At 39.4% G+C, this 14545-nt stretch overlaps 1 protein-coding gene across 3 annotated transcripts in view; it reads left to right on the forward strand.

Annotated features, from left to right (window-relative positions):
- Positions 1 to 14545, forward strand: part of SPINK5 (serine peptidase inhibitor Kazal type 5) — a 132346-nt gene that overhangs the window by 20717 nt on the left and 97084 nt on the right. For all 3 annotated transcript variants that reach the window (XR_009563473.1, XM_030847382.2, XM_060296411.1), the window contains exon 2: positions 9433 to 9522. The gene's annotated coding sequence lies outside the window, so the exon portion shown is untranslated. The remainder of the gene's footprint in view (positions 1 to 9432; positions 9523 to 14545) is intronic.

Here is a 14545-nt window from a genome sequence, read left to right on the forward strand (position 1 = left end):
GCAAATTGGAGTTGGAAAGGAGGGGAAAAGTTCCAGAATTCTCAGGTATCAGCAGGCCTTCCCACTCATAGTGTAATTTTGGGATTGTTACACAAAGCTTAGACCCTATACTTTCTAGATGTTGGGTTTTCCTATCTATTCAGTGAAGGCTTCTAGATGGGATAACATTCAGAAGGTCTTTGGTCATATGCACTTATTAGTAAGATTTTCATCTTTTTGCCATAATGGTGTCTTAAATGTCAGAAGGCAGAGTAGCTTAGCAATGTGTTAACAGTCAGTAGGCAAAAAAACACAAGGAAATGCACAATTCTTGGCTCCATCTCAGCAATACTGATTCAGTGGGCCTGGGTGAAACTAAAGAGTTTGCATTTTTAACAAGCATCTCAGGTGATTTTGATGTAGGTAGACCATGGACCACGTTTTGAAAAACACTGGTTGAATCATTAACAGTACAGGCTTTGGAGACAAAAAAGTCTGGGATCCGTCCTTTCATCTGTCATTACTCATATACCTGGAGCAAATTGCTGAACCTCCTCTGATTTTCAGTTTCAACATCAGTAAAATGGTAGTGATAATAATAATAATAATAGTAGTAGTAGTAATAATACCTACTCAGGGGCTTTCTGATGATTAAATAATATTGTATTTGTATTCTGTCTACGTACTTAAAGCATGGGTTCATATTTATTATTATTATTTTTTAAATAAGATTTGAGTTCCACTTTTATTTATTTTATTTTATCTTTTTTTACATCTTTCTTGGACTATAATTGCTTTACAATGGTGTGTTAGTTTCTGCTTCATAACAAAGTGAATCAGTTGTACATATACATATGTTCCCATATCTCTTCCCTCTTGCGTCTCCCTCCCTCCAGCCCTCCCTATCCCACCCCTCCAGGCGGTCACAAAGCATCGAGCTAATCCCCCTGTGCTATGCGGCTGCTTCCCACTAGCTATCTACCTTACGTTTGGTAGTGTATATGTCCATGCCTCTCTCTCGCTTTGTCACAGCTTACCCTTCCCCCTCCCCATATCCTCAAGTCCGTTCTCTAGTAGGTCTGTGTCTTTATTCCTGTCTTACCCCTAGGTTCTTCATGACATTTTTTTTCTTAAATTCCATATATATGTGTTAGCATATGGTATTTGTCTTTCTCTTTGTGACTTACTTCATTCTGTATGACAGACTCTAGGTCTATCCACCTCATTACAAATAGCTCAATTTCGTTTCTTTTTATGGCTGAGTAATATTCCATTGTATATATGTGCCACATCTTCTTTATCCATTCATCCAATGATGGACACTTAGGTTGTTTCCATCTCCGGGCTATTGTAAATAGAGGTGCAATGAACATTTTGGTACATGACTCTTAGTAAATTATGGTTTTCTCAGGGTATATGCCCAGTAGTGGGATTGCTGGGTCATATGGTAGTTCTATTTGTAGTTTTTTAAGGAACCTCCATACTGTTCTCCATAGTGGCTGAACCAATTCACATTCCCACCAGCAGTGCAAGAGTGTTTGCTTTTTTCCACACCCTCTCCAGCATTTATTGTTTCTAGATTTTTTGATGATGGCCATTCTGACTGGTGTGAGATGATATCTCATTGTAGTTTTGATTTGCATTTCTCTAATGAGTAACAACGTTGAGCATTCTTTCATGTGTTTGTTTGCAATCTGTGTATCTTCTTTGGAGAAATGTCTATTTAGGTCTTCTGCCCATTTTTGAATTGGGTTGTTTGTTTTTTTGTTATTGAGTTGCATGAGCTGCTTGTAAATCTTGGAGATTAATCCTTCGTAAGTTGCTTCATTTGCAAATATTTTCTCCCATTCTGAGGGTTGTCTTTTGGTTTTGTTTACGGTTTCCTTTGCTGTGCAAAAGTTTTGAAGTTTCATTAGGTCCCATTTGTTTATTTTTGTTTTTATTTCCATTTCTCTAGGAGGTGGGTCAAAAAGGTTCTTGCTGTGATTTATGTCATAGAGTGTTCTGCCTATGTTTTCCTCTAAGAGATTGATAGTTTCTGCCCTTACATTTAGGTCTTTAATCCATTTTGAGCTTATTTTTGTGTATGGTGTTAGGGAGTGATCTAATCTCATACTTTTACATGTAGCTGTCCAGTTTTCCCAGCACCACTTATTGAAGAGGCTGTCCTTTCTCCACTGTACATTCCTGCCTCCTTTATCAAAGATAAGGTGCCCATATGTGCGTGGGTTTATCTCTGGGCTTTCTATCCTGTTCCATTGATCTATCTTTCTGTTTTTGTGCCAGTACCATACTGTCTTGATTACTGTAGCTTTGTAGTATAGTCTGAAGTCAGGGAGGCTGTTTCCTCCAGCTCCGTTTTTCATTCTCAAGACTGCTTTGGCTATTCTGGGTCTTTTGTGTTTCCATACAAATTGCAAAATTTTTTGTTCTAGTTCTGTGAAAAATGCCAGTGGTAGTGTGATAGGGATTGCATTGAATCTGTAAATTGCTTTGGGTAGTAGAGTCATTTTCACAGTGTGGATTCTTCCAATTCAAGAACATGGTATATCTCTCCATCTATTTGTATCATCTTTAATTTCTTTCATCAGTGTCTTATAATTTTCTGCATGCAGGTCTTTTGTCTCCTTAGGTAGGTTTATTCCTAGATATTTTATTCTTTTTGTTGCAATGGTAAATGGGAGTGTTTTCTTGATTTCACTTTCAGATTTTTCATCATAGTGTATAGGAATGCCAGAGATTTCTGTGCATTAATTTTGTATCCTGCTACTTTACCAAATTCATTGATTAGCTCTAGTAGTTTTCTGGTAGCATCTTTAGGATTCTCTATGTATTGTATCACGTCATCTGCAAACAGTGACAGCTTTACTTCTTCTTTTCCAATTTGGATTCCTTTTCTTCTCTGATTGCTGTGGCTAAAACTTCCAAAACTATGTTGAATAAGAGTGGTGAGAGTGGGCAACCTTGTCTTGTTCCTGATCTTAGTGGAAATGCTTTCAGTTTTTCACCATTGAGGACGATGTTCATTGTGGGTTTGTCATATATGGCCTTTATTATGTTGAGGAAAGTTCCCTCTATGCCTACTTTCTGCAGGGTTTTTATCATAAATGGGTGTTGAATTTTGTCGAAAGCTTTCTCTGCCTCTATTGAGATGATCATATGGTTTTTATCCTTCAATGTGTTAATATGGTTTATCACATTGATTGATTTGCATATATCGAAGAATCCTTGTGTTCCTGGAATAAACCCCACTTGATCATGGTGTATGATCCTTTTAATGTGCTCTTGAATTCTGTTTGCTAGTATTTTGTTGAGGATTTTTGCATCTATGTTCATCAGTGATATTGGCCTGTAGTTTTCTTTCTTTGTGACATCCTTGTCTGGTTTTGGTATCAGGATGATGGTGGCCTCGTAGAATGAGTTTGGGAGTGTTTCTCCCTCTGTTATATTTTAGAAGAGTTTGAGAAGGATAGGTGTTAGCTCTTCTCTAAATGTTTGATAGAATTTGCCTGTGAAGCCATCTGGTCCTGGGCTTTTGTTTGTTGTAAGATTTTTAATCACAGTTTCAATTTCAGTGCTTGTGATTGGTGTGTTCGTATTTTCTGTTTCTTCCTGATTCAGTCTTGGCAGGTTGTGCTTTTCTAAGAATTTGTCCATTTCTTCCAGGTTGTCCATTTTATTGGCATAGAGTTGCTTGTAGTAATCTCTCATGATCTTTTGTATTTCTGCAGTGTCAGTTGTTACTTCTCCTTTTTCATTTCTAATTCTATTGATTTGAGTCTTCTCCCTCTTTTTCTTGATGAGTCTGGCTAATGGTTTATCAATTTTGTTTATCTTCTCAAAGAACCAGCTTTTAGTTTTATTGATCTTTGCTATCATTTCCTTCATTTCTTTTTCATTTATTTTTGTTCTGATTTTTATGATTTCTTTCCTTCTGCTAACTTTGGAGTTTTTTTGTTCCTCTTTCTCTAATTCCTTTAGGTGCAAGGTTAGGTTGCTTATTTGATATGTTTCCTGTTTCTTGAGGTAGGATTGTATTGCTATAAACTTCCCTCTTAGAACTGCTTTTGCTGCATCCCATAGATTTTGGGTCGTCGTGTCTCCATTGTCATTTGTTTCTAGGTATTTCTTGATTTCCTCTGACTTCTTCAGTGATCACTGCGTCATTAAGTAGTGTATTGTTTAGCCTCCATGTGTTTGTATGTTTTACAGATCTTTTCCTGTAATTGATACCTAGTCTCATAGCGTTGTGGTCGGAAAAGATACTTGATACAATTTCAATTTTCTTAAATTTATCAAGGCTTGATTTGTGACCCAAGATATGATCTATCCTGGAGAATGTTCCATTAGTATTCGAGAAAAATGTGTATTCTGTTGTTTTTGGATGGAATGTCCTATAAATATCAATTAAGTCCGTCTTGTTTAATGTATCATTTAAAGGTTGGGTTTCCTTATTTATTTTCATTTTGGATGATCTGTCCATTGGTGAAAGTGGGGTGTTAAAGCCCCCTACTATGAATATGCTACTGTCGATTTCCCCTTTTATGGCTGTTAGTATTTGCCTTATGTATTGAGGTGCTCCTATGTTGGGTGCATAAATATTTACAATTGGTATATCTTCTTCTTGGATCGATCCCTTGATCATTATGTAGTGTCCTTCTTTGTCTCTTGTAATAGTCTTTATTTTAAAGTCTATTTTGTCTGATATGAGTATTGCTACTCCAGTTTTCTTTTGGTTTCCATTTGCATGGAGTATCTTTTTCCATCCCCTTACTTTCAGTCTGTATGTGTCTCTAGGTCTGAAGTGGGTCTCTTGTAGACAGCAAATATATGGTTCTTGTTTTTGTATCCATTCAGCCAGTCTGTGTCTTTTGGTGGGAGCATTTAGTCCATTTACATTTAAGGTAATTATCGATATGTATGTTCCTATTCCCATTTTATTAATTGTTTTGGGTTTGTTATTGTAGCTCTTTTCCTTCTCTCGTGTTTCTTGCCTAGAGAAGTTCCTTTAGCAGTTGTTGTAGAGCTGGTTTGGTGGTGCTGAACTCTCTCAGCTTTTGCTTGTCTGTAAAGGTTTAAATTTCTCCATCAAATCTGAATGAGATCCTTGCTGAATAGAGTAATCTTGGTTGTAGGTTTTTTCCCTTTCCTCACTTTAAGTATGTCCTGCCAGTCCCTTCTGGCTTGCATAGCTTCTGCTGAAAGATCAGGTGTTAACCTTATGGGGATTCCCTTGTGTGTTATTTGTTGTTTTTCTCTTGCTGCTTTTAATATGTTTTCTTTGTATTTAATTTCTGACAGTTTGATTAATATGTGTCTTGGCATGTTTCTCCTTGGATTTATCCTGTATGGGACTATCTGTGCTTCCTGGACTTGATTTGCTATTTCCTTTCCCATGTTAGAGAAGTTTTCAACTGTAATCTCTTCAAATATTTTGTCAGTCCCTTTCTTTTTCTCTTCTTCTTCTGGAACCCCTATAATTCAAATGTTGGTGCGTTTAATGTTGTCCCAGAGGTCTCTGAGACTGTCCTCAGTTCTTTTCATTCTTTTTTCTTTATTCTGCTCTGCAGTAGTTATTTCCACTATTTTATCTTCCAGGTCACTTATCCGTTCTTCTGCCTTAGTTATTCTGCTATTGATACCATCTAGAGCATTTTAAATTTCATTTATTGTGTTGTTCATCATTGTTTGTTTCATCTTTAGTTCTTCTAGGTCCTTGTTAAATGTTTCTTGCATTTTTTTCTCTTCTATTTCCAAGATTTTGGATCATCTTTACTATCATTATTCTGAATTCTTTTTCAGGTAGACTGTCTATTTCCTCTTCATTTGTTACATCTGGTGGGTTTTTATCTTGTTCCTTCATCTGCGGTGTGTTTTTCTGTCTTCTCATTTTGCTTATCTTACTGTGTTTGGGGTCTCCTTTTTGCAGGCTGCAGGTTCGTAGTTCCCATTGTTTTTGGTGTCTGTCCGCAGTGGCTAAGGTTGGTTCAGTGGGTTGTGTAGGCCTCCTGGTGGCGGGGACTAGTGCCTGTGTTCTGGTGGATGAGGCTGGATCTTGTCTTTCTGGTGGGCAGGTCCACGTCTGGTGGTGTGTTTTGGGGTGTCCGTGGACTCGTTATGATTTTCGGCAGCCTCTTTGCTAATGGGTAGGGTTGTGTTCCTGTTTAGCTAGTTGTTTGGCATAGGGTGTCCAGCACTGTAGCTTGCTTGTCGTTGAGTGAAGCTGGGTGGTGGCGTTCAGATGGAGATCTCCGGGAGATTTTTCCCGTTTGATATTATGTGGAGCTGGGAGGTCTCTTGTTGACCAGTGTCCTGAAGTTGGCTCTCCCACCTCGGAGGCACAGCACTGACTCCTGGCTGCAGCACCAAGAGCCTTTCATCCACATGGCTCAGAATAAAAGGGAGAAAAATTAGAAAGAAAGAAAGAAAAAGTAGAAAGAAAGAAAGAAAAAGGGAGAAAAAGTAGAAAGAAAGTAGAAGTAGAAAGAAAGGAAGGAAGGAAGAAATAAATGAAAGAAGGAAAGAAAGAAAGAAAGAAAGGAGTGAGGGAGGGAGGGACGGAGGGAACCAGGGAGGAAGGAAGGGAGGAAGGAGGAAAGGAAGGAAAAAAGAAAGAAATAAAATAAAATAATATAAAGTAAAATATAATAAAGTTATTAAAATAAAAAATAATTATTAAGGAAAAAAATTTAAAAAAACGGACGGATAGAACCCTAGGACAAATGGTGGAAGCAAAGCTATACAGACAAAATCTCACACCGAAGCATACACATACACACTCACAAAAAGAGGAAAAGGGGAAAAAATAATAAATCTTGCTCTCAAAGTCCACCTCCTCAATTTGGGATGATTCGTTGTGTGTTCATGTATTCCACAGATGCAGGGTACATCAAGTTGATTGTGGAGCTTTAATCTGCTGCTTCTGAGGCTGCTGGGAGAGATTTCCCTTTCTCTTCTTTGTTCTCACAGCTCCCAGTGGCTCAGCTTTGGATTTGGCCCCGCCTCTGCGTGTAGGTCGCTGGAGGGCGTCTGTTTTTTGCTCAGACAGGACGGGGTTAAAGAAGCCGCTGCTTCGGGGGCTCTGGGTCACTCAGGCCGGGGGGAGGGAGGTGCATGGAGTGCGGGGTGAGCCTGCGGCGGCAGAGGCCAGCGTGACGTTGCACCAGCCTGAGGCGAGCCGTGCGTTCTCACGGGGAAGTTGTCCCTGGATCCCGGGACCTTGGCAGTGGCGGGCTGCACAGGCTCCCCGGAAGGGAGTTGTGGAGAGTGACCTGTGCTCACACACAGGCTTCTTGGTGGCGGCAGCAGCAGCCCTAGCGTCTCCTGCCCGTCTCTGGGGTCCGCGCTTTTAGCCGCGGCTCGCGCCCATCTCTGGAGCTCCTTTAAGCAGCGCTCTTAATCCCCTCTCCTCGCGCACCAGGAAAGAAAGAGGGAAGAAAAAGTCTCTTGCCTCTTCGGCAGGCCCAGACCTTTTCCCGGACTCACTCCCGGCTAGTGGTGCACTAACCCCTTCAGGCTGTGTTCACGCCGCCAACCCCAGTCCTCTCCCTGCGCTCCGACCAAAGCCCGAGCCTCAGCTCGCAGCCCCGCCCGCCCCGGCGGGTGACCAGACAAGCGTCTCGGGCTGGTGAGTGTCGGTCGGCACCGATCCTCTGTGCGGGAGTCTCCCCGCTTTGCCCTCCGCACCCTTGTTGCTGTGCTCTTCTCCGTGGCTCCGAAGCTTCCCCCTCCGCCACCTGCAGTCTCTACCCACGAAGGGGCTTCCTAGTGTGTGGAAACCTTTCGTCCTTCACAGCTCCCTCCCAGAGGTGCATGTCCCGTCCCTATTCTTTTGTCTCTGTGTTTTTCTTTTGCCCTACCCAGGTACGTGGGGGAGTTTCTTGCCTTTTGGGAAGTCTGAGGTCTTCTGCCAGCGTTCAGTAGGTGTTCTGTAGGAGTTGTTCCACGTGTAGATGTATTTCTGGTGTATTTGTGGGGAGGAAGGTGATCTCCGCGTCTTACTCTTCCGCCATCTTCCTCCTCTGCAGCCTTTTGAACACTTAGGCTCTAGGCTTCCATCCAGAGAGTGCCCATCCCGGGTCCTGTTACTGTTTATGCATCTCTCCCTACCCCCGACCCTGCACTGGTTTTGGGAGGTGGCAGGCACTGAGGTGGCCCCCAGGTGAGACCCTGGTATCCGCAGGGGATCAGTGAGGGCCCGCGTCTGGGGGGATCTTAGAGGGTCTCTGAGTTCCACTTTTAAATTATTATTCTTTATAGAGAGTTGTCTGTAATATCTTTAGCAAATACATCTTGTAGTTAGTTAGCTGTCAGCCTGCTGGCCTTGTTAGAACTGCACTTCGGAAAGTAGCCGTGCTACCTATCTATATCTGTATGCAATTTCATTTTTCAATTAGAATTAATACCTATAATACTTAGGGTCTATGTAACAGGGTCAACAATAAAGATCCTCCATTCTGTTGCTACTAAGATGAAAGGATGCATATGCTTATTTATTATATTTATTATTTCTCATCGTATATGTATATACTTGACCCAGTGTATTGGACCATTTTTCCATTCTACTTTGTATAGAATAGGAAGAAAAATGTTGCATTGTGATAACTTACATGTTTGTCACCATTCCCCCCACCCCTAGACCACACACATTGATGAATTTATGTTGGTATACTCACTGTCTAGAACTCTATCCAGCATACAGCACTTGCTCAGTGACTGCTTGTTAAAGTAATGAACTTTGTGAATGAATGACAAAAAATAGCATGCCGTTACTTTAATTCTTACATCCTTCACAAATGATTATTTTCTGTCATTCAAGTTAATAAACCATGGAAATGTATTTATTGTATTGTCACTCTAAAATATCAGGTCTTCAATTTTAAAGGAATTTATGAAGCAAATGCTATCATCTAATCTTGGGACTGAAGCATTCCTTCAAGTGGGTCCTGTTGCCACACTGGAGATAAGCCCATGTATTGGCCTCTAGTGACCAGTGCTGTTTTCTACTCAGCATGTGTTCCACGCTTCTCCTAACAGAAGGCTGATTTTGTTCTCTATTCATTTATGTGTTCTTTTCCACATTGGCAGACACACCCTAGGCCTCATCATGACATGGAAATCCTCAGTCCCCAAGATGCAAAACTAAAGTCCCTTTTCTGATCAGATCACCTTCTTTCTTTCCCATTAACTACCACTTTCTGCATCTCTGCTCAGTGGCCAAAAACCCATCATCCTCATTATCACTACCGTTCCCAACTAGTGAGTGCCTACTCTGTGCCAGGTCCTGAGTTATAAGCACTATAGATATTAATCAGCAATCCTTATGTTACCATCACCTTTTCACAGATGGAGCTAGATTAAGTGAAATGTGTAGGGTCCCATGGATATGAAGTGGCAGAGCCTGAATTCAAACTCAGTCTGTGTCTAGCTTTAAAATTCTTACTCTTTCTACAGTGCCAAGTGGAGGAATAAGAAGATATATTCACAAGCCAGGATGTTGTCAAAGTCCAAGAACTCACATAGATTCAACATATATTCCAATAGGTAAGTCATAGCTAAATTATGTGAACTTTGAAAGCAGAGATGAGTAGGAAGATTTTTATTCTGAAGCTGGGAGGAGTCATTGGAAGACTTTTGAGGCTGGAAGTCACAAGGTAAGATTAATTTAAAATTTTTTTTAAATTAAGACAGTTTTTTAGAGCAGTTTTAAAATAGCAGCAAAATTGAGGGGAAGATACAGATATTTCCCATATACCCCCTGCAACATCCATATGCATAGCCTCCCCGTTATCACCATCCCCTATGGGAGTGGCACATTTATTACAACTGATGAACCTGCATTGGCACATCAAAATCACCCAAAGTCCATAGTTTATATTATAGTTTACTCTTTGTGTTGTACATCCTATGATGTACCTATGGGTCTGGACAAATGTGTAATGACACGTATCCTTCATTATGGTATCATACAAAGTATTTTCACTCCCCTAAATATCCTCTTTGCTTGTATTATTCATTCTAAACACCACCCCACACCCAACTCCTGGCAACCACTGACTTTTTTTACTATCTCTACAGTTTTGCCTTTTCAAGAGTGTCATATATCAATAGTTAGGATCCTACAGTGTGTAGCCTTTTTAGATTGGCTTCTTTCATTTAGTAATATGCATTTAAGGTTTCTCTATATATCTTCATGGTTTGATAGCTCATTTCTATTGAGACTGATTAATATTCCTGCTTCTGGATGTACTACACTTTACTTATCGATTCACCTACTGAAGGACATCTTGGCTGCTTCCAAGTCTGGACAGTTATGAGTAAAGCTGCTATAAACATCCATTGGAGGTTTTTGTGTGGACATACATTTTAAACTCCTTTGGGTAAATACCAAGGACAGTATTGTTGGATTGTATTGTAAAAGTATGTTTAGTGTTGTAAGGAACTGCCCAACTCTCTTCCAAGGTGGCTGTACCATTTTGCATTCCCACCAGCGATGAATGAGAATTCTTGTTGCTTCACATTCTCACCAGCAGTTGGTGTTTCCAGTGTTCTGGATTTTGGCCATTCTGATAGCTGTGTAGTTTTAATATGTTTTTTTATTCATTGTTTTTATTCACTGTTGTTTTAATTTGCATTTCCCTGATGAAATATGATGTGGTGCATTTTTAAAATATGCTTATTTGTCATCTGTATATATTCTTTGGTAAGGTCTCTTTTAAGGTCTTCAGCCCATTTTTAAATCAGGTTTTCTTATTGTTGTTTTAAGAGTTTTTTGTATATTTAGGTTAGCAGCCCTTTATCAGATATCTTTTGCCAATATTTCACCCAGTCTGTGGCTTGTCTTCTCACTGTCTTGACATTGTCTTTTGCAGAGCAGAAGTTTTCAATTTTGGTTATCTACAGCTTATCAATTATTTCTTTCATGGATCATGCTTTTGGTATTGTATCTAAAAAGTCATCACTGTACCCAAAGTCATCTAGGTTTTCTCCTGCATTATCCTCTAGGAGTTTTATAGTTTTGCATTTTACATTTTAAGGTAATCTTTCTATTGAGTTAATCTTTGTGAAGGATGTAAAGTCTATGTCTGGATTTATTTATTTTTTGCTTGTGGATGTTCATTTGTTCCAGCATCATATATTTAAAAGACTGTCTTTGTGCCATTGTATGCCTTTGCTTCTTTGTCAAAGATCAATTGACTATATTTATGTGGGTCTATTTCTGGGCTCTCTGTTCTGTTCCATTGATCTTTTTGTCTTCTTTTGCCAATCCCACATTGTCTTGATTACTGTAGCTTTATAGTAAGTCTAAGCTTTATAGCATCTCTCTTCCAACTTTGTTTTACTTCTTCACCATCGTATTGACTATCCTGGGTCTTGTGTCTTCATACAAACTTTAGAATCAGTTTGTCAGTATCTACAAAATAACTTGCTGGACTTTGATTGGGATTGCATTGAATCTGTAGATCAAGTTTGGAAAAACTGACATCTTTTTTTTTTTTTTTTTTTGCGGTACGCGGGCCTCGCTGTTGTGGTCTCTCCCAGACGTGCAGGCTCAGCGGCCATGGCTCACGGGCCTAGCCGCTCCACGGCATGTGGGATCTTCCTGGGCCGGGGCACGAACCCGTGTCCCCTGCATCGGCAGGTGGATTCTCAACCACTGCGCCACCAGGGAAGCCCCTGACATCTTGATAATACTGAGTCCTCCTATCCATGACTATGGAATATAACTTCATTTATTAAGTTGTTTAAAAAATTTCATACATCATGGTTTTATAGTTTTCCACATATAGATCTTGTACGCATTTTGCTATATTTATACCTAAGTATTTCATTTTTATGGCTGCTGATGTAAATGATATTATGTTTTTAATTTTTTATAACTTCTTTACTGGAGTATAATTGCTTTACGATGTTGTGTTACTTTCTGCTGTATAACAAAGTGAATCAGCTATACGTATACATATATCCCCATATCTCCTCCCTCTTGCATCTCCCTCCCACCCTCCCTATCCCACCCCTCTAGGTGGTCATCAAGCACCGAGTTGATCTGCCTGTGCTATGCGGCTGATTCCCACTAGCTATCTCTTTTACATTTTGTAGTGTATATATGTCAATGCCACTCTCTAACTTCGTCCCAGCTTACCCTTCCCCCTCCCTGTGTCCTCAAGTCCATTCTCTACGTCTGCATCTTTAGTCTTTATTCCTGTCCTGCCTCTATGTTCTTCAGAACCTTTTTTTTTTTTTAGATTCCATATATATGTGTTAGAATACATTATTTGTTTTTCTCTTTCTGACTTACTTCCCTCTGTATGACAGACTCTAGGTCCATCCACCTCACTACAAATAACTCAATTTTATTTCTTTTTATGGCTGAGTAATATTCCATTGTATATATGTGCCACACCTTCTTTATCCATTCATCTGTCAGTGGACACTTATGTTGCTTCCATGTCCTGGCTGTTGTAAATAGAGCTCCAATGAACATTTTGGTACAAGACTCTTTTTGAATTATGGTTTTCTCAAGTATAGCCCAGTAGTAGGATTGCTGGGTCATATGGTAGTTCAATTTTTAGTTTTATAAGGAACCTCCATACTGTTCTCCACAGTGGCTGTATCAATTTATATTCCCACCAACAGGGCAAGAGGGTTCCCTTTTCTCCACACACTCTCCAGCATTTACTGTTTACAGATTTTTTGATGATGGCCATTCTGACCAGTGTGATGTGATAGCTCATTGTAGTTTTGATTTGCATTTCTCTAATGATTAGTGATGTTGAGCATCCTTTCATGTGTTTGTTGGCAATCTGTATATCTTCTTTGGAGAAATGTCTATTTAGGTCTTCTGCCCATTTTTGGATTGGGTTGTTTGTTTTTTCAATATTGAGCTGCATGAGTTGCTTGCATATTTTGGAGATTAATCCTTTGTCAGTTGCTTCATTTGCAAATATATTCTCCCATTCTGAGGGTTGTCTTTTCATTTTGTTTATGGTTTCCTTTGCTGTGCAAAAGCTTTGAAGTTTCATTAGGTCCCATTTGTTTATTTTTGTTTTTATTTCCATTTCTCTAGGAGGTGGGTCAAAAAGGATCTTGCTGTGATTTATGTCATAGAGTGTTCTGCCTATGTTTTCCTCTAAGAGTTTTATAGTGTCTGGCCTTACATTTAGGTCTTTAGTCCATATTGAGTTTATTTTTGTGTATGGTGTTAGGGAGTGTTCTAATTTCATTCTTTTACATGTAGCTGTCCAGTTTTCCCAGTACCACTTATTGAAGAGGCTGTCTTTCCTCCATTGTATATTCTTGCCTCCTTTATCAAAGATAAGGTGACCGTATGTGTGTGGGTTTATCTCTGGACTTTCTATTCTGTTCCATTTATCTATATCTCTATTTTGTGCCAGTACCATACTGTCATGATTACTGTAGCTTTGTAGTATAGTCTGAAGTCAGAGAGCCTGATTCCTCCAGCTCCATTTCTCTTTCTCAAGATTGCTTTGGCTATTTGGGGTCTTTTGTGTTTCCATGCAAATTGCACAATTTTTTGTTCTAGCTCTGTGAAAAATGCCATTGGTTGTTTGACAGGGATTGCATTGAATCTGTAGATTGCGTTGGATAGTATAGTCATTGTCACAATATTGATTCTTCCAACCCAAGAACATGGTATATCTCTCCATCTGTCTGTATCGTCTTTAATTTCTTTCATCAGTGTCTTATGGTTTTCTGCATACAGGTCTTTTGTCTCCTTAGGTAGGTTTATCCTAGGTATTTTATTCTTTTTCTTGCAGTGGTAAATGGGAGTGTTTCCTTAATTTCTCTTTCAGATTTCTTATCATTAGTGTATAGGAATGCAAGAGATGTCTGTGCATTAATTTTGTATCCTGCCACTTTACCAAATTCATTGATTAGCTCTAGTAGTTTTCTGGTAGCATCTTTGGGATTCTCTGTGTATAGTATCATGTCATCTGAAAACAGTGACAGCTTTACTTCTTCTTTTCTGATTTGGATTCCTTTTATTTCTTTTTCTTCTCTGACTGCTGTGTTTAAAACTTCCAGCACTATGTTGGATAATAGTGGTGAGAGTGGGTAACCTTGTCTTGTTCCTGATCTTAGTGGAAATGCTTTCAGTTTCTCACCATTGAGAACGATGTTGGCTGTGGGTTGGTCATATATGGTCTTTATTATGTTGTGGTAAGTTCCTTCTACGCCTGCTTTCCAGAGGGTTTTTATCATAAATAGGTGTTGAATTTTGTTGAAAGCTTTTTCTGCATTTGTTGAGATAATCATATGGTTTTTATCCTTCAATTTGTTAATATGGTGTATCACATTGATTGATTTGTGTATATTGAAGAGTCCTTGCATCCCTGGGATAAATCCCAGTTGATAATGGTGTATGATCCTTTTAATGTACTGTTGGATTCTGTTTGCTAGTATTTTGTTGAGGATTTTTGCATCTATGTTCATCAGTGATATTGGCCTGTAGTTTTCTTTCTTTGTGACATCCTTGTCTGGTTTTGGTATCAGGGTGATGGTGGCCTCGTAGAATGAGTTTGGGAGTGTTTCTCCCTCTGTTATA

This window comes from Globicephala melas, chromosome 3, assembly GCF_963455315.2.
Source record: "Globicephala melas chromosome 3, mGloMel1.2, whole genome shotgun sequence".
Lineage (NCBI taxonomy): Eukaryota > Metazoa > Chordata > Mammalia > Artiodactyla > Delphinidae > Globicephala > Globicephala melas.